Below are 18,803 nucleotides of genomic sequence, written 5' to 3' on the forward strand. Positions count from 1 at the left end.
ACAAATCCCCCAAATAAAATAATATAATTCAGATATATAGAAATATTAGGGAGTCTGGAATATAAAGATATATGTACACTGAGTGCACAAAATATTAGGAAAACCTTCCTAATATTGAGTTGCATGGACTCTACAAGGTGTCAAAAGCGTTCCACAGGGTTGCTGGCCCATGTTGGTTCCCACAGTTGTGTCAAGTTGGCTGGATGTCTTTTGGTTGGTGAACCATTCTTGATATACATGGAAAACTGTTGACCGTGAAAAACCAAGCAGCGTTGCAGTTCTTGACACACTCAAACCAGTGTGCCTGGCACCATTCCACGGCACTTAAATCTTTTGTCTTGCCCTTTCGCCCTCTGAATGGCACACATGCACAATTCATGTCTCAATTATCTCAAGTCTTAACCATCCTTCTTTAACCCATCTCCTCCCCTTCATCTACACTGATTGAAGTGGATTTGCGACATCAATAAAGGATCATAGGTTTCCCTGGTTTCACCTGGTCAGTCTATGTCATGGAAAGAGCATGGTTCCTAATGTGTGTGTGTATAACTTAAGGTCAGAGCTATATCTCACAAGTCGGTTGTACTTTATGAAAGGGATTTATGGGCCTGATCACCCATTTAACCAGAACTGGAAAACATGTTGAATGTTAGACTCATGTCTACATATATTCCACCACCAGCATGTCGCTCTCCCTCTCTCTCCTTCTATTACCACTCTTGCACTTTACATATTACTTTGTGTCCTGTGAGTGCTATAATGCCCCTCTCCTAACACCCCCCCCCCCGCCCCACCCAATTCCTCATCTCCCCATTACCCTTGATCTGCTACCATATAAAAGGCTTTCAGTTCTTTACCCAATACCTGTCCTGCTATTTATCTCTTACTTTGCATCCTGTGCATGCCACCAACCCCCTGCAACAGAGAAAGCCTTTCAGTTCCTGTTTAATAGCTGAGCTGGAGTCAGAAGATGGGGAACGCAATCAGAGGTTTAATGGGCTCTTGATTAAAGGAGAAACAGGACGAGGCGCTGAGCTGAGCATAACTTCACTGGCTTTCCTGATTTAATTACTCAGCCAACCACAGCCAGATAAGCCTCTGAACCACCAAGTCCAGCTTTCTCCCCTTCTCGTTTGAATTTCACACAAATAAACGATCATTATCCACTTTTCCCATGATTTTCAATTACTGCTCCGAGTTGCTGACGAACTGTCAGGTTAGAGAGAGAGAGAAGGGGCTTGATCTGCCCTCACCCCCACCCTTGCCCTCAGTGATCAAACAGTGATCAAAATGTATCTTTGCCTTCTGTTTAATCTTAGTGCTTTTTGAAGTCTGTTCAGTTTCGGTTCGATTATTAAAAAATAATCACGCTTTTCCATTTGGGTTGAATGCTGTAACAACACAGAATAAAACAATCACTAAAAGTCCCATGACGGTAGTGACTGCCCATTACTGCTTATCACTTATTAACCATCATTTATTCACATTACTTTAATATAATATTTCAGTTGTTGTGTATATTACATTTGATTTATTTGATGACTTTACTATTTCAGTCATCTCTATAGAGCTGCTGCCTATTCTGTCAAAAAAAATCACTATTTTGGAGTTCTTAAAAGTAAACAAGGCATACTTTTATGACTGCTGAATACCAACTATCAATCACTTAGATCATGTATTTTTAGGTAGAGATACCTTGCAAAGCAACAGCTGCATTCTATATCGCCTCACGATCCCGCATTCCTGTCTCTCTTCTGTAGCAGGTGTAAAAGAAACACCTGACAACTAGATGCACAATAGATAATGGTCATTGTAGTAAATTACCACATTTGATGCACTAAATTATGTAGAATAATGGCCTGTTGGAAACTACAACTCCCTGCTACATAGCACAGATCTGATTTCTCTAGAAGAAGAAAACAAACACAAAGTGGAATTCAAATAATTTAACCTGTCAGTCAATTAGTTGTTAAAAAAATGATAAAATAACCAACATTTTGGTTAATCACTCAGCACAACTTAATCTTAATTCAGCGTTATAGAAGGCAGTTAATACACACACAGACAGACACGTCTGGTGTGATATATTACAGGCGGGAATACAAACGATCCCACATAACAAATCCATTTGGGATGATAGAAGTAGCTATTAAATGGATAAGGCCTTTGAAGAAGTAATAACCATTATTATCGTCATCATCTTCATGAAGATCTTTTTACCGTTCCTCTGAAGAGTGGCCAAGAGATCCTACTGCACCATGCTGGTAATAGAACATTCACCAGCTGTATATACAGTGGTGGTAATAGAACATACATTCCCCATACAATAGAACCAGCTATAGTGGCGGTAATAGAACATCAATTCTCCATACAATAGAACCAGCTATATATACAGTGGTTGTAACAGAACATCAATTCTCCATACAATAGAACCAGCTATACATTCAGTGGTTGTAACAGAACATCAATTCTCCATACAATAGAACCAGCTATACAGTGGTGCTAATAGAACCTCTATTCTCCATACAATAGAACCAGCTATACAGTGTTGCTAATAGAACCTCTATTCTCCATACAATAGAACCAGCTATACAGTGTTGGTAATAGAACATACATTCTCCATACAATAGAACCAGCTGTATATACAGTGGTGGTAATAGAACATACATTCTCCATACAATAGAACCAGCTATATATACAGTGGTGGTAATAGAACATACATTCTCCATACAATAGAACCAGCTGTATATACAGTGGTGGTAATAGAACATACATTCTCCATACAATAGAACCAGCTGTATATACAGTGGTGGTAATAGAACATACATTCTCCATACAATAGAACCAGCTATATATACAGTGGTGGTAATAGAACATACGTTCTCCATACAATAGAACCATATATATATACAGTGGTGGTAATAGAACCTACATTCTCCATACAATAGAACCAGCTGTATATACAGTGGTGGTAATAGAACATACGTTCTCCATACAATAGTAAAGGAGGTCCTTTTAACAAACAAGTACAGTACACATTTCTTTTTAATACACACAGCACAGGGGTAATTTTTTTTTTACACTGGCAGATGTGGGCTATTTTTTGGATCCCATTAACTACATAGTCTGCAATCTCAAACATGGCAAAAACTGCCACGCCCCACATCCCTCTCCTTAGCATCCACCTCTCTCTCTCTCTCTCTCTCTCTCTCTTTCCAAAGCTGTCTCATCTGGTCCGGCAGTGGGCTTCAAACCCTGGTCTTACAAACCTTTCATCCAACAGATGAAAACCAAATTGCTGCCTGAAACTGGCACCACCTCACACATCTACAAGGACTTGGTAAAACAAGGTCTGGGCACTCTGAAGGAATGCATGTTTTCCTCCACCTTTTCCAGAGACAGAAGAAGAGAAAGGTTGACACAATTTAAGTGAACTTCACGAAACATATGCTAATGTTACTTCTCTCAGAAAAAGTAGATCGAAGTTCGCTAAAACACCTATGAGGAAATGGAATGTATTTACAGTGTAACCAACTGAAGCAACACTCAAATTCAAATAACATGCCGTAGCCTACATTAATATGTGGTACATGAGATGAACTATGTTTATATGGATAAAACTGTTTGAAACGCTGTATTTCTGATTGAAGCCCTCAAGCCTGCTCTCTAACTTCCCGAACTGTGAAGAGCAAATCAAACGCAGAACGTCTCCTAAGAATCACGAATATGAAATGAAAGACTGGAGAGATCTCCGCCCAAAGACTTTTTCTAATTAAAGTGATGCAGTCAAAAATAAACAAATGAAATGTAATTTGTGAGCTTGGTGGTGAGTGAAGTGGAGTCTGGTGTGCTGACTGTTCTCATTAGCGTGTGGGTAAACGATAGTGCCCCTTCACTGGGCATACACTTTAGGGGTGGGGGTAGGGAGGGGGGTGCAGGGGGTGCTGGGACGAGTATGGGGCGGAAGACAGAGCGAATCAAATCAAGAGGAACGGTAGAAATATTAATAGAGCCATGTGGTGATTTTAGCTGTCTTCTCCCTCTGAGTGAAAAACAGACTTTAAATCCCCCATACAGTCATTTCCTTTCAAAATTACTTTTGCTTTTCTTTCTCAGTCTCTCGCTCCATAAATCTGTCTTGATGTTGAGGAGGACTGAGATGATCTCCAGCATAGCGTGAGCTGGGTGACAGAAAGAACATGTCTATTTCAGCCATAGGATGAGCCTGAGGTGGGCTGGATGGATGCACACAGCACATACTTTTAGATGTCATTTGACTGTCTTTAACTACCCCTTTTAGCCTAAATTAAATCACTTCTCTTTTCAAAAATCCATATTGTTATACTGTAAATTAATTACCCATTACCCACATAAATTGTGGTATTCCTCTAAAAGTTACAATAAGGTCCAGTAATTGAATCTACTATATAGTTGGTGTCCTGAGTTTAGAGCGAATTACTATCTAAATCACTTCTCCAAAATTTCATCAGTTCTCTTCTCCTTCAGTTCTGATGCCTGAGTCTTTGTGCTACTTTACCTGGGAAACACCAGCAGACTATAGATCACTTATTAAATACGGCAATGCTTCAGAGCCTGTTCATTCTATTGAAATCCCTCTGATACTAATCTCTCCCTCTGTTTGAAACCCTCTACTATACCCTCAGATTATTTCTCTATCTACTGAAGTCTATATCGCTGATTTTCTGTTGTGAGTTTCTGTGACTGTGTCTTTTGCTCTTTTTGGATGGAACCCATGACATGACATGTGTTCCATCATGTTTGCCTGAAGATGTCCAGAGGGGTGCCTGAACCACAAACAGTCACAGTGTCCACGCCACACCTACTACAGCACCACGGCAGAGCAGTAGCTAACATTCAGGGAACATGTGCTTTTAGCTGGTGGTTTGTCATTAATGTTGGGCTTGTTTGCTCTCTCTCTCTCTCTCTCTCTCTCTCTCTCTCTCTCATTAGCTGGGAGAAAGAAAGAGTGAGAGAGGGACAGCAGCCTCCCTTCAAAGGAGAGCAGGACTAATCCTTCCATTCATTCTAACCAGCAAAGCTTCACTTCACCCACTCTTTCATGTACACATGCAATTAGTCACTCCTCACCATTCTATTGTAATAAGCACATTGCTCACAGCTGATGTGTACAATAGAACGGCAATGACAGGATCTGCCACTGCCCTGCATGCAGGGGATTTTAACTTTATCCAACTTTAAGACTAAAGAAAGAACATGTTTGGGTTTTCCTGTACTTAAATGTGTCTTTATCTTTACTCTTCTGTTACTATGACAACATACATGTAAATATAGCCGAATGTGTGTTTAAGTGGTTATCTCTGAAATGAAAAGGGTTCCAGCAACACCGGCGATTACTTACTACTGTACCGTATAGCAGCTGTGTCTGCAAAACTATTAATACCATCTTCAGTCTGGTGCAATAACCATTATATTACACAGGTGTGAAGCTTATCTGAAACTAAAGACAGACCCAGGAGTTAAAGAGGTAATGAAACTAAAGACAGACCCAGGAGTTAAAGAGGTGATGAAACTAAAGACAGATCCAGGAGATAAAGAGGTGATGAAACTAAAGACAGATCCAGGAGTTAAAGAGGTGATGAAACTAAAGACAGACCCAGGAGTTAAAGAGGTGATGAAACTAAAGACAGACCCAGGAGTTAAAGAGGTGATGAAACTAAAGACAGACCCAGGAGTTAAAGAGGTGATGAAACTAAAGACAGATCCAGGAGTTAAAGAGGTGATGAAACTAAAGACAGACCCAGGAGTTAAAGAGGTGATGAAACTAAAGACAGATCCAGGAGATAAAGAGGTGATGAAACTAAAGACAGACCCAGGAGATAAAGAGGTGATGAAACTAAAGACAGACCCAGGAGTTAAAGGTGATGAAACTAAAGACAGACCCAGGAGTTAAAGAGGTGATGAAACTAAAGACAGACCCAGGAGTTAAAGAGGTGATGAAACTAAAGACAGATCCAGGAGATAAAGAGGTGATGAAACTAAAGACAGACCCAGGAGATAAAGAGGTGATGAAACTAAAGACAGATCCAGGAGATAAAGAGGTGATGAAACTAAAGACAGATCCAGGAGATAAAGAGGTGATGAAACTAAAGACAGACCCAGAAGATAAAGAGGTGATGAAACTAAAGACAGACCCAGGAGTTAAAGAGGTGATGAAACTAAAGACAGACCCAGGAGTTAGAGGTGATGAAACTAAAGACAGATCCAGGAGATAAAGAGGTGATGAAACTAAAGACAGATCCAGGAGATAAAGAGGTGATGAAACTAAAGACAGATCCAGGAGTAAAGAGGTGATGAAACTAAAGACAGACCCAGGAGATAAAGAGGTGATGAAACTAAAGACAGACCCAGGAGTTAAAGAGGTGATGAAACTAAAGACAGACCCAGGAGTTAGAGGTGATGAAACTAAAGACAGATCCAGGAGATAAAGAGGTGATGAAACTAAAGACAGATCCAGGAGATAAAGAGGTGATGAAACTAAAGACAGATCCAGGAGTAAAGAGGTGATGAAACTAAAGACAGACCCAGGAGATAAAGAGGTGATGAAACTAAAGACAGATCCAGGAGTAAAGAGGTGATGAAACTAAAGACAGACCCAGGAGTTAAAGAGGTGATGAAACTAAAGACAGACCCAGGAGTTAAAGAGGTGATGAAACTAAAGACAGACCCAGGAGTTAAAGAGGTGATGAAACTAAAGACAGACCCAGGAGTTAAAGAGGTGATGAAACTAAAGACAGATCCAGGAGTTAAAGAGGTGATGAAACTAAAGACAGATCCAGGAGTTAAAGAGGTGATGAAACTAAAGACAGATCCAGGAGTTAAAGAGGTGATGAAACTAAAGACAGATCCAGGAGTTAAAGAGGTGATGAAACTAAAGACAGACCCAGGAGATAAAGAGGTGATGAAACTAAAGACAGACCCAGGAGATAAAGAGGTGATGAAACTAAAGACAGACCCAGGAGATAAAGAGGTGATGAAACTAAAGACAGATCCAGGAGATAAAGAGGTGATGAAACTAAAGACAGATCCAGGAGATAAAGAGGTGATGAAACTAAAGACAGACCCAGGAGATAAAGAGGTGATGAAACTAAAGACAGACCCAGGAGTTAAAGAGGTGATGAAACTAAAGACAGACCCAGGAGTTAGAGGTGATGAAACTAAAGACAGATCCAGGAGATAAAGAGGTGATGAAACTAAAGACAGATCCAGGAGATAAAGAGGTGATGAAACTAAAGACAGATCCAGGAGTAAAGAGGTGATGAAACTAAAGACAGACCCAGGAGATAAAGAGGTGATGAAACTAAAAACAGACCCAGGAGTTAAAGAGGTGATGAAACTAAAGACAGACCCAGGAGTTAGAGGTGATGAAACTAAAGACAGATCCAGGAGATAAAGAGGTGATGAAACTAAAGACAGATCCAGGAGATAAAGAGGTGATGAAACTAAAGACAGATCCAGGAGTAAAGAGGTGATGAAACTAAAGACAGACCCAGGAGATAAAGAGGTGATGAAACTAAAGACAGATCCAGGAGTAAAGAGGTGATGAAACTAAAGACAGACCCAGGAGTTAAAGAGGTGATGAAACTAAAGACAGACCCAGGAGTTAAAGAGGTGATGAAACTAAAGACAGACCCAGGAGTTAAAGAGGTGATGAAACTAAAGACAGACCCAGGAGTTAAAGAGGTGATGAAACTAAAGACAGATCCAGGAGTTAAAGAGGTGATGAAACTAAAGACAGATCCAGGAGTTAAAGAGGTGATGAAACTAAAGACAGATCCAGGAGTTAAAGAGGTGATGAAACTAAAGACAGATCCAGGAGTTAAAGAGGTGATGAAACTAAAGACAGACCCAGGAGATAAAGAGGTGATGAAACTAAAGACAGATCCAGGAGATAAAGAGGTGATGAAACTAAAGACAGACCCAGGAGATAAAGAGGTGATGAAACTAAAGACAGACCCAGGAGATAAAGAGGTGATGAAACTAAAGACAGACCCAGGAGATAAAGAGGTGATGAAACTAAAGACAGACCCAGGAGATAAAGAGGTGATGAAACTAAAGACAGACCCAGGAGATAAAGAGGTGATGAAACTAAAGACAGATCCAGGAGATAAAGAGGTGATGAAACTAAAGACAGATCCAGGAGTTAAAGAGGTGATGAAACTAAAGACAGACCCAGGAGATAAAGAGGTGATGAAACTAAAGACAGACCCAGGAGATAAAGAGGTGATGAAACTAAAGACAGACCCAGGAGATAAAGAGGTGATGAAACTAAAGACAGATCCAGGAGTTAAAGAGGTGATGAAACTAAAGACAGACCCAGGAGATAAAGAGGTGATGAAACTAAAGACAGACCCAGGAGTTAAAGAGGTGATGAAACTAAAGACAGACCCAGGAGTTAAAGAGGTGATGAAACTAAAGACAGACCCAGGAGTTAAAGAGGTGATGAAACTAAAGACAGACCCAGGAGTTAAAGAGGTGATGAAACTAAAGACAGACCCAGGAGTTAAAGAGGTGATGAAACTAAAGACAGACCCAGGAGTTAAAGAGGTGATGAAACTAAAGACAGACCCAGGAGATAAAGAGGTGATGAAACTAAAGACAGACCCAGGAGATAAAGAGGTGATGAAACTAAAGACAGACCCAGGAGATAAAGAGGTGAAGGTTTTCTATAATTTCAGCCAGAAGGAGCACTCACAAGCTAAAATGGGTCCCCGAAAAGTGAACACAACTGTGTACTACGTCATCCATTTCATATAATATGTTATGAATTTGTAAGTGCTGAAGATCCCGGACTGCATCTTTAAGTGTGTGATGGGAATCTTTCAGTGGTTTTTATTTAACCTTTTACTGCAGTTTGCTAAATAAGGGTCATACAAAGTGTTTATTGGTAGTCTTAATCAAATATACTTTGAAACAAAAGTATACACCTCACACACGTTTTTGGGCTTTAAAAATGAAGACATCTTAATAAACATCACAGAAAATTGAAATATAACAAAACCGTTTGACATAGAAACAGCAGATTTTCTGAATTTGTTTGTTGTTGTTTGTTTATGAATGATGAAATTAGTGAAAAATATGAATGACATTCCACCAATGAGGTCACTAGGTCATTTGACTGCAGGAAAGGGCTTCCTCTCCTATCCTTGTTTCTCTGTGATTCCCTGTAAGATTATATTCCCCTGAGCTCTTCCCCGGCAATTATTCAGCAAAACTCTCCCTGCCATTCGTTCCCTCAATGTTTCCCTAACATTCACCCACCACAAGAATAAATCCTCTCTCTCCACATCAATTTATTCCTCTGTGGCTTTTTCTGTGGCGGTGTCCGTTCTGCAATAAGCATTGATAATTAGAAGAAAACTGTGTGAATGTTTGACCTAAGTTAATTAGAAAGTTTGCAGACTTGGCAGCAGGAATCAGCAGTGGAATAATGAATCATAAAATGGTTCATTACTGTGCCCAGGGAACACTCTCAATCTCAATAAACGGACATGGTCCCTGGCAGACAAATCAAACCAGGACTCATACACTGCCTCATTTAGCTGCTGAAAGGAACTCAATAAAAAAATAAAAAGCTTTTAGCTCTAAACGGTTTCTATTATTAAAGTCTCTCTCCTCCTCCTTTTCTCCTTCTCCCTCTCTCTCCCTCACTCCCTCTCTCTCTTTTCCTCTCTCTCAGGCTCTTTCTCTTGGTCCATCTCCCGTGTGTCAAAAACTCTGTTGTTGCCATATCATTACTATGCCTAACGCAATTTTGTAAAAACTACTTGTCATGCAAAAACCAGCTCCTTCCAACCCTCAAATATAACAGAGAAAACCAATCATATTACTAAAGTTTCATGGTTCGACCCTCTTCTCTTAGGCGTTCATTATCAAAGCACTACAATAACAACCACTTCAAGTACACAGAGGATGAGTGCTCATAATAAACTCTATTCATTTACTCCATCCACAAAGCATAACACAGAACACTAAACTCATCCATACCATAGTCTACCAGCACTTACTGCCTTAGACACACAATACCACACAATACGCCAGCTCCTGTGTAGATAGCACCCTGTTCATTTTCTATCCCGTAGTGGCTGTGGCGTGGACACTGACTGTTTGTGGTTCAGGCAAACATGATGGAACACATGCCATGTCATGGTTTCCATCCAAAAAGAGCAAAAGACACAGTCACAGAAACTAGGGGGCTCACAACATAAATCAGAGATATAGACTTCAGTAGATAGAGAAATAATCTGAGGGTATAGTAGAGGGTTTCAAACAGAGGGAGAGATTAGTATCAGAGGGATTTCAATAGAATGAACAGGCTCTGAAGCATTGCCGTATTTAATAAGTGATCTATAGTCTGTTGGTGTTTCCCAGGTAAAGTAGCACAAAGACTCAGGCATCAGAACTGAAGGAGAAGAGAACTGATGAAATTTTGGAGAAGTAATTTAGATAGTCAATCGCTCTAAACTCAGCACACCAACTATATAGTAGATTCAATTACTGGACCTTATTGTAACTTTTAGACTCAGTTCCAGGCTTTTATTCTCTAATGCTGACCATGTCACTCTCCTGCTGCTTTGCTCTGTTCTTTCTGGGTTGGCCAGACAGCCTTTCCTGCTCACTCACAATGCTGCTGCTCCACTGACCCTAAAGCTCTTTCAATGAGCCCAGACCTCTCAAGACCCACAGACAAACGTTCCACCCACATCAGCTCCTCATCAGTTCCTCATCAGCTCCTCATCAGTTCCTCATCAGCTCCTCATCAGTTCCTCGTGAGCTCCCCTAGCCACCTATGGTGTTCCAGCAGAAGCTTTCTCCTTCGGTACTGAGCATGTCTCTGCCCTTTCGACAGCGCTCCAAGCCCCAGGAACTCAGAGGTAGAAATGTCCCAGGAGGATAATAGGCTATTTTCTTTCAACTCTACATGAAAATCAGCTTTTAACTTGAGATCTCTGGGGCCATTTGTATCAAGCGTCTTAGAGTAGGAGTGCTGAACTAGGATCAAGTCGGCTGTCTATGCAAATCTTATTTATTGCGATCTAATAGGCAAAACTGATCCTAGATCAGCACTCCTACTCTGAGATGCTTGATACATTTGCTTGACTTATTCCTAATAACATTATTTTATAGCTTAACACTACTGGTCATAATATTTTGTGCTACTGCTAACTCAATGTCCAAATATGAAGTTAGTTACTCACCTTTATCATATGCATACAGTGCATAACCACAATATTGTATAACAATACCATGTGTTGTATGCTTGTATTTAGAATTTATTATATATGTGTTATTGACAGAAGCTAGGCTACTGAAGGATTTGAATGTGAGTATGATTGGCTTCTGTATATGAGTACTGCATTTTACTCAACTAAGGAGAAATAACAGCACTCAAACAGCATGCTCATAACGGCGCTGGTGCCAAAACTGAAACAGCTGGGCCAATCTTTCCACTGCAGACTACGCACAGGGACTTGATTTTCCCACAGTAAACATATTCTGCTGAGCAAAACTCTTTCAAATGAACATCATCCCAGAGTATTCCATTCTCCTACTATGCCTATATAATCCCCAGCAGGCTAAATCAGAAAGCCTTTATTCATATATAAGTCCCAGTAAAGGCATATCTTTGAGAGAATCTAGGGGCCAGCACAAAATGGCTACGGGAACAACAGCAGGACTGATTGCGCCATGGTTGGTTCTCCATGTTCTTTGTCCCCTCGTCCGGGATAAAGAGCGGCTAACTCTGAAGATTGGCTGAGAGAGGCTGCTGGAAAAGCTTGTTACAAACCGGGTACCTAGCTTCTATGCCTCAGAAATAAAGAGGTTCTTCTGATGAAGAGGAAGACTGCAAACAAAACAGGTAGAAATGGTGGTCTATCTGTTAGCAGATCATTGGTGAATTATTTGGGATACAGCCTGAGCGTGAGTGTGAACACATTCATGTCCAACAGATTACAATATGATAACAGAGAGATAACAGAGAGAGTACCCAGCAAACTGGGAACATTCCAAGAACATTAGCTTAGATTCCCATGAAGTTCTAGTTAGACTTTTATCTAACATTAGGATGATAACGTCTCAAAATATTAATGTTTTTATGATTTAAATTAAATATCCTTGGAATGTTCTCATGACATTAATTTAAATGTTGTGCACAACATCTGAAACAACCACCACAGAACGTTCCCAAAAAGTTCTCATTAGGTTTCCAGGTAATGTAATAACACAATGTACCAGTAATATTTTCCCAGCAAACCAAAATTGGTTATGTGAAAGTTCCCAGAAAATTTGCTAGGTTGTGGCAAATGTTCTCATAACACAAAACTGTCCAGTCGTGCGGATGATTATACAACATTTATATAAAACATTCATCTGATATTGCAAGAACGTTCACAAAACACACTTTGTCTGTTCTTTAAAGGTTCCCAGAATGTTTCATTAGGTTGTGGGAACAGTCTGATAGGAACATTGTGGGGACATCACAAACTATATGTTCCCAAAGCACACAAACTGTCCAGTTGTGCAGATGATTATACAATGTTTATTTTAGGGTGCAAAAAACATTCACCTGATGTTACAAGAATGTTCTCAGAACATATTTAGTCTGTTCTTTAAAAGTTCCCAGAATGTTTCATTAGATTGTGGGAACAGTCTGGTGAGAACATTGTGGGGACATCACAAACGATATGTTCCCAAAACACAAAAACTGTTCAGTTGTACGGATGATTATACAATGTTTCTTTTAGGGTGCAAAAAAACATTTTTCCCAAACTTTCCCAAAACACAGTTTTTATGTTCTTAAAAAGTCCTAACACATTTGTCTAGGTTGTGGGAACATTGCGGGGATATATCAAGAGATATGTTCCCAAAACACCAAAACTGTCCAGTTGTGCTGACATTCAGATAATGTTTGTATCAGGGTGCACAAAACATTATTTTGGTGTTGCAGTAATGTTGACAGAACAGGCTTTAAAGGTTCCCAAAACATTTAATTAGGTTGTGGGAACAGTGTGGGTACATTACAAGAGATAGGTTCCTAAAACACAAAATATTCTCAGTTGTGATGACATTCATACAATGTTTAAGTTAGGTTGTACAGGACATTCCCTTCATTCTGTAAGAATGTTGACAGAACACATGGTCAAAGTTCTTTAAAGGTTCCAAGAAAATGTTATGAAGTTATGGGAATTATCTGGGACGTTGCAAGAATAGTATTGTGATATTCAAAAAGGTCGAACAGAACATTCCCACAATGTGGCACAATGTTCCACAATTTCCAAATGAGTCAGTTTTTATTACATTCATAGCGTATTTGCTTTAGGCTTAACATAATATCCTATGAATATTCAAACAATATACATTTTACCTTGTCTTGGTGGTCCTCAGAACATTTCAAAACCATTTAGAAAATTTTATATTTAAGTTTGAACTAATATTACCACAACATTCTCATTTGTAGCTCTTAAAGCCAATTGGAATACATCCCCATTATGTTTCCATCCATTATGTTTCCATTTAATGACTGTATTGTTGGCCCACTCCAAGGTGATAGACACACAGTATTTTAATCTAGAAGATATTTGAACAGCATTTAATCATACAAATTTAACCATATGTTTTACACTTCATATGTTGACAATCTGCACATGTGGGGTTTGTACCTGCAATGTTTGGTTCTCAAGCCAGGTCTTTCATACTCTGTGCCACCAGGGAAGTGCTCTTATGGCTTCTTTTTTTCAATATACAGTATAGCCATGGCTGTATGCTCAATCAGGAATTCCATGCTTCCTTTTAAACCTTCTTAGACATAACTAACGGTTAACTGGGTTAGTCACCATCACTTCCCCATCCTCTTTATATGCTGCGTACTTCTGGGTCCATGTTCACAAGGTATCCAACACTATGAGTGCTGATCTAGGAACACTTTTGCTTCTCATGTCATGAAAAATAAGACAGGGTTGCGTTTTCTAAGAAGTTGAACAGTTAATTGTTACAAAATGTTTTATTTTTTACTGTTAGTCTAAATTCTGAATAACTGACTGGATTTACAAATCTGGATGATTAAAAGACATCGTTCTCTTTTAGTAGAGTACATCTGAGCCTCAATGCCAGTTTTTTTTTCTCAAAAGAAACATGGTGTCACGGCTTTCTAATTCCTCCTCCTCGGACGAGGAGAGGCGAGAAGGATCGGACCAATACGCGGAGTGGTTAGTGTCCATAATTTATTAGCATCGAACTGAACACTATAATGAAACAAAATAACAAATAGAAAACCGACAAACAGTCCCGTGTGGCACAACGACTACACGGAAGACAAACACCCACAAAACACACGTGAAACCCAGGCTGCCTAAGTATGATTCTCAATCAGGGACAAAGATTGACAGCTGTCTCTGATTGAGAATCATACCCGGCCGAACACAAACATCCCAACATAGAAAATCACACATAGACAAACCCACCCAACTCACGCCCTGACCAACTAAACAAATACAAAAACAAAGGAAAACAGGTCAGGAACGTGACAGAACCCCCCCCTCAAGGTGCGAACTCCGAGCGCACCACCTAAAATCTAGGGGAGGGTCTGGGTGGGCATCTGTCCACGGTGGCGGCTCTGGCTCAGGACGGGGTCCCCACCCCACCATAGTCAAACCCCGCTTCCGTGGCCTCCTCCCAATGGCCACCCTCCATGTCAATCCCACTATACCAAAGGGCAGCAACGGACTGAGGGGCAGCACCGGACTGAGGGGCGGATCCTGGCTGGCTGGCTCTGGCGGATCCTGGCTGGCTGGCTCTGGCGGATCCTGGCTGGCTGGCTTTGGCGGATCCTGGCTGGCTGGCTCTGGCGGATCCTGGCTGGCTGGCTCTGGAGGATCCTGGCTGGCTGGCTCTGGCGGGTCCTGGCTGGACGGCTCTGGCTGGTCCTGGCTGGACGGCTCTGGCTGGTCCTGGCTGGACGGCTCTGGCTGGTCCTGGCTGGACGGCTCTGGCTGGTCCTGGCTGGACGGCTCTGGCTGGTCCTGGCTGGACGGCTCTGGCTGGTCCTGGCTGGACGGCTCTGGCGGATCCTGTCTGGCGGACGGCTCTAGCGGCTCCTGTCTGGCGGACGGCTCTAGCGGTTCCTGTCTGGCGGACGGCTCTAGCGGCTCCTGTCTGGCGGACGGCTCTGAAGGCACAGGACAGACGGGCGGCTTTGAAGGCTCAGTACAGACGGGCGGCTTTGAAGGCTCGGGACAGACGGACAGCGCTGGGCAGGCAGACAGTTCAGACAGCGCTGGGCAGGCAGACAGTTCAGACAGCGCTGGGCAGGCAAGCAGCTCGGACAGCGCTGGGAAGGCAAGCAGCTCAGACAGCGCTGGGAAGGCAGGCAGTTCAGACTCAGGCTGCGCTGGAGAGGAGGACGGCTCTGACAGCGCTGGACAGGTGGAAGCAGCTGGAGAGAGAACCCGGAGAGACAGCCTGGTGCGGGGGGCTGCCACCGGAGGACTGTTACGTGGAGGTGGCACCGGGTATACCGGACCGTGAAGGAGGACACGCGCTCTTGAGCACCGAGCCTCCCCAACCTTACCAGGTTGAATGGTCCCCGTAGCCCTGCCAGTGCGGCGAGGTGGAATAACCCGCACTGGGCTATGCTGGCGAACCGGGGACACCATCTGTAAGGCTGGTGCCATGTACGCCGGCCCGAGGAGACGTACTGGAGGCCAGATATGTTGGGCCGGCTTCATGGCACCCGGCTCGATGCCCAACCTAGCCCTACCAGTGCGGCGAGGTGGAATAGCCCACACTGGGCTAAGCACGCGTACTGGGGACACCGTGCACTTTACCGCATAACACGGTGTCTGACCAGTACGACGCCCTCTCACTCCACGGTAAGCACGGGGAGTTGGCTCAGGTATCCTACCCGGCTTTGCCACACTCCGCGTGTGCCCCCCCCCAATACATTTTTGGGTCTGACTCTCGGGCTCCCAACCGCATCGCCGCGCTGCCTCCTCATACCAGCGCCTCTCTGCCTTCGCTGCCTCCAACTCCGCCTTGGGACGGCGATATTCCCCTGGCTGAGCACAGGGTCCTTTGCCGTCCAGAATCTCTTCCCAAGTCCAGGAGTCTTGTTTTTTTTCCCGCTGCTGTTGCCGCCCTTCTCCACTCCGCTTGGTCCTTTGGTGGTGGGTGTTTCTGTCACGGCTTTCTAATTCCTCCTCCTCGGACGAGGAGAGGCGAGAAGGATCGGACCAATACGCGGAGTGGTTAGTGTCCATAATTTATTAGCATCGAACTGAACACTATAATGAAACAAAATAACAAATAGAAAACCGACAAACAGTCCCGTGTGGCACAACGACTACACGGAAGACAAACACCCACAAAACACACGTGAAACCTAGGCTGACTAAGTATGATTCTCAATCAGGGACAACGATTGACAGCTGTCTCTGATTGAGAATCATACCCTGCCGAACACAAACATCCCAACATAGAAAATCACACATAGACAAACCCACCCAACTCACGCCCTGACCAACTAAACAAATACAAAAACAAAGGAAAACAGGTCAGGAACGTGACACATGGTTAAAGAATATGTGGGATTTAACCTGCAATCTTTGGATCTGCAGCCAGATCATTAACCCTCTGTGCCACCTGGGGATATCTGCATCCTGGCAGGGTCTAATATGGCCAATCAGGACACAGAACACCATTTCTGATTTATTAAAATAATTCCATCCTCTTCATATGCTGTGTACTTGTAACAAATTTAAAATTCCATGTGTCTCTAAATCACAATACAGTCCTCAAATGTGAATTACCATTAAAAATGGAGAGAAACATAATAGAGATGTATTCCAATCTGATTTCTTATGCTCTAAGGAACTATACATGTGCATGCTGAGAATGTTGTGGCAATAATAGGTCAAACTTAAATATAACATTTTATAAATTGCATGAATATTAATAGAATATTATGTTAAACCTAAAAGAAATATGCTATGAACGTCATGAAAATTGATTTATTTGGAAATGGTGGAACATTGTGCAATATTGTGGGAATATGAGAATATTCGCACAACATCCCAGACAACTCCCATAACTTAATTACATGTTCTAGAAACATTTAAAGAACTTAGACCACATGTTCTGTAAACATTCTTACAACATTAAGGGAGTGTCCTGTGCAACCTAACTTAAACATTATATGAATGTCATCACAGCTGAGCATATTTTGTGTTTTGGGAACATATCTCTTGCAATGTACACACACTGTTCCCACAACCTAATTAAATATTATGGGAACTTTTAAAGAACTCAGAAAGGCTGTTCTGTCAACATTCTTGCAACATCAAAGGAATGTTTTGTGCACCCTGATACAAACATTATCTGACTGTCAGCACAACTGGACAGTTTTAGTGTTTTGGGAACCTATCTCTTGATATATCTCCACAACTTTCCAACAAGAAACATTTAGGACCCTTTAAATAACAGACTAAATGTGTTCTGGGAACGTTCTTGTAACGTCAGGTGAATGTTTTTTGCACCCTATATGAAACATTGTAGAATCATCCGAACAACTGGATACTTTTGGGGTTTTGGAAACATATAGTTTGTGATGTCCCCACAATGTTCTCACCAGACTGTTCCTAGAACCAAATTAAACATTATGGGAACCTTTAAAGAACAGATTAAATGTGTTCTAGGAATGTTCTTGCAACACCGGGTGAATGTTTTATATAAAAATTCTATAGTCATTAGCACAACTGGACAGTTTTGTGTTATGTGAACATTTTCCGTAACCTAACAAATGTCCTGGGAACTTTCACAGAACCAATTTTGGTTTGTTGGTTAGAGAGAAAATAAAGGGTGACTGCGGGATTACAGCCCCAGCAGGTACGTGTTCACTTTTGTCAATTTGTGGATGACTCCCAAGGAGGGAGTTATGCCCGTTGTGCTGTGAGGTACCAGGTATGGCAGACCAGGAACAGAGGTGTCCAGGAACAGAGAACAGAGGAATCTATCCATGCCCACACAATCCATGCGCGCACGCGCGCACACACGCACACGCACACACACACACACACACACACACACACACACACACACACACACACACACACACACACACACACACACACACACACACACACACACACACACACACACACACACACACACACACACACACACACACACACACACACACACACACACACACACACACACACACACAGCTACTGTGGTAACACTACTGCCATGTCCTATTATGTTACAGTAAGCAAGTGTTGACTGATACACAGAGGAGCAGGATACAGTGCTCAGCTCACACCATTGGAGGCTGCTGAGGTCAAGGACGTCAGTGGAATAGAGTCAGTGGAATAGTACATTATTGACCACATTGAAACCAAGCTTGATACCATTCCATTGACTCCATTCCAGGAGTTATTATTGTCACGCCCTGACCTTAGAGAGCCTTTTTATTTCTCTATTTGGTTAGGTCAGGGTGTGATTTGGGTGGGCATTCTAGTTTTTCTATTTCTTTGTTGGCCGGGTATGGTTCCCAATCAGAGGCAACTGTCTATCGTTGTCTCTGATTGGGGATCATACTTAGGCAGCCTTTTTCCACCTTTAGTTTGTGGGATCTTGTTTTTGTGTAGCTGCCTGTGAGCATCCCTGAACGTCACATTTCGTTTGTGCTTGTTTGTTTTCTTTGCGCCTTGGTCCATTCATTTCGACGAGCGTGACAATTATGACCTGTTCTCCCCGCAGCTCAGGAC

At 42.1% G+C, this 18,803-nt stretch overlaps 1 protein-coding gene across 4 annotated transcripts in view; it reads right to left on the reverse strand.

Moving 5' to 3' along the window:
* The window catches only part of LOC139555020 (voltage-dependent calcium channel subunit alpha-2/delta-2-like), a 304,976-nt gene that overhangs the window by 85,682 nt on the left and 200,491 nt on the right, over positions 1 to 18,803 (reverse strand). The gene's annotated exons all lie outside the window — the stretch shown is intronic.

This window comes from Salvelinus alpinus, chromosome 2, assembly GCF_045679555.1.
Source record: "Salvelinus alpinus chromosome 2, SLU_Salpinus.1, whole genome shotgun sequence".
Taxonomy (NCBI): domain Eukaryota; kingdom Metazoa; phylum Chordata; class Actinopteri; order Salmoniformes; family Salmonidae; genus Salvelinus; species Salvelinus alpinus.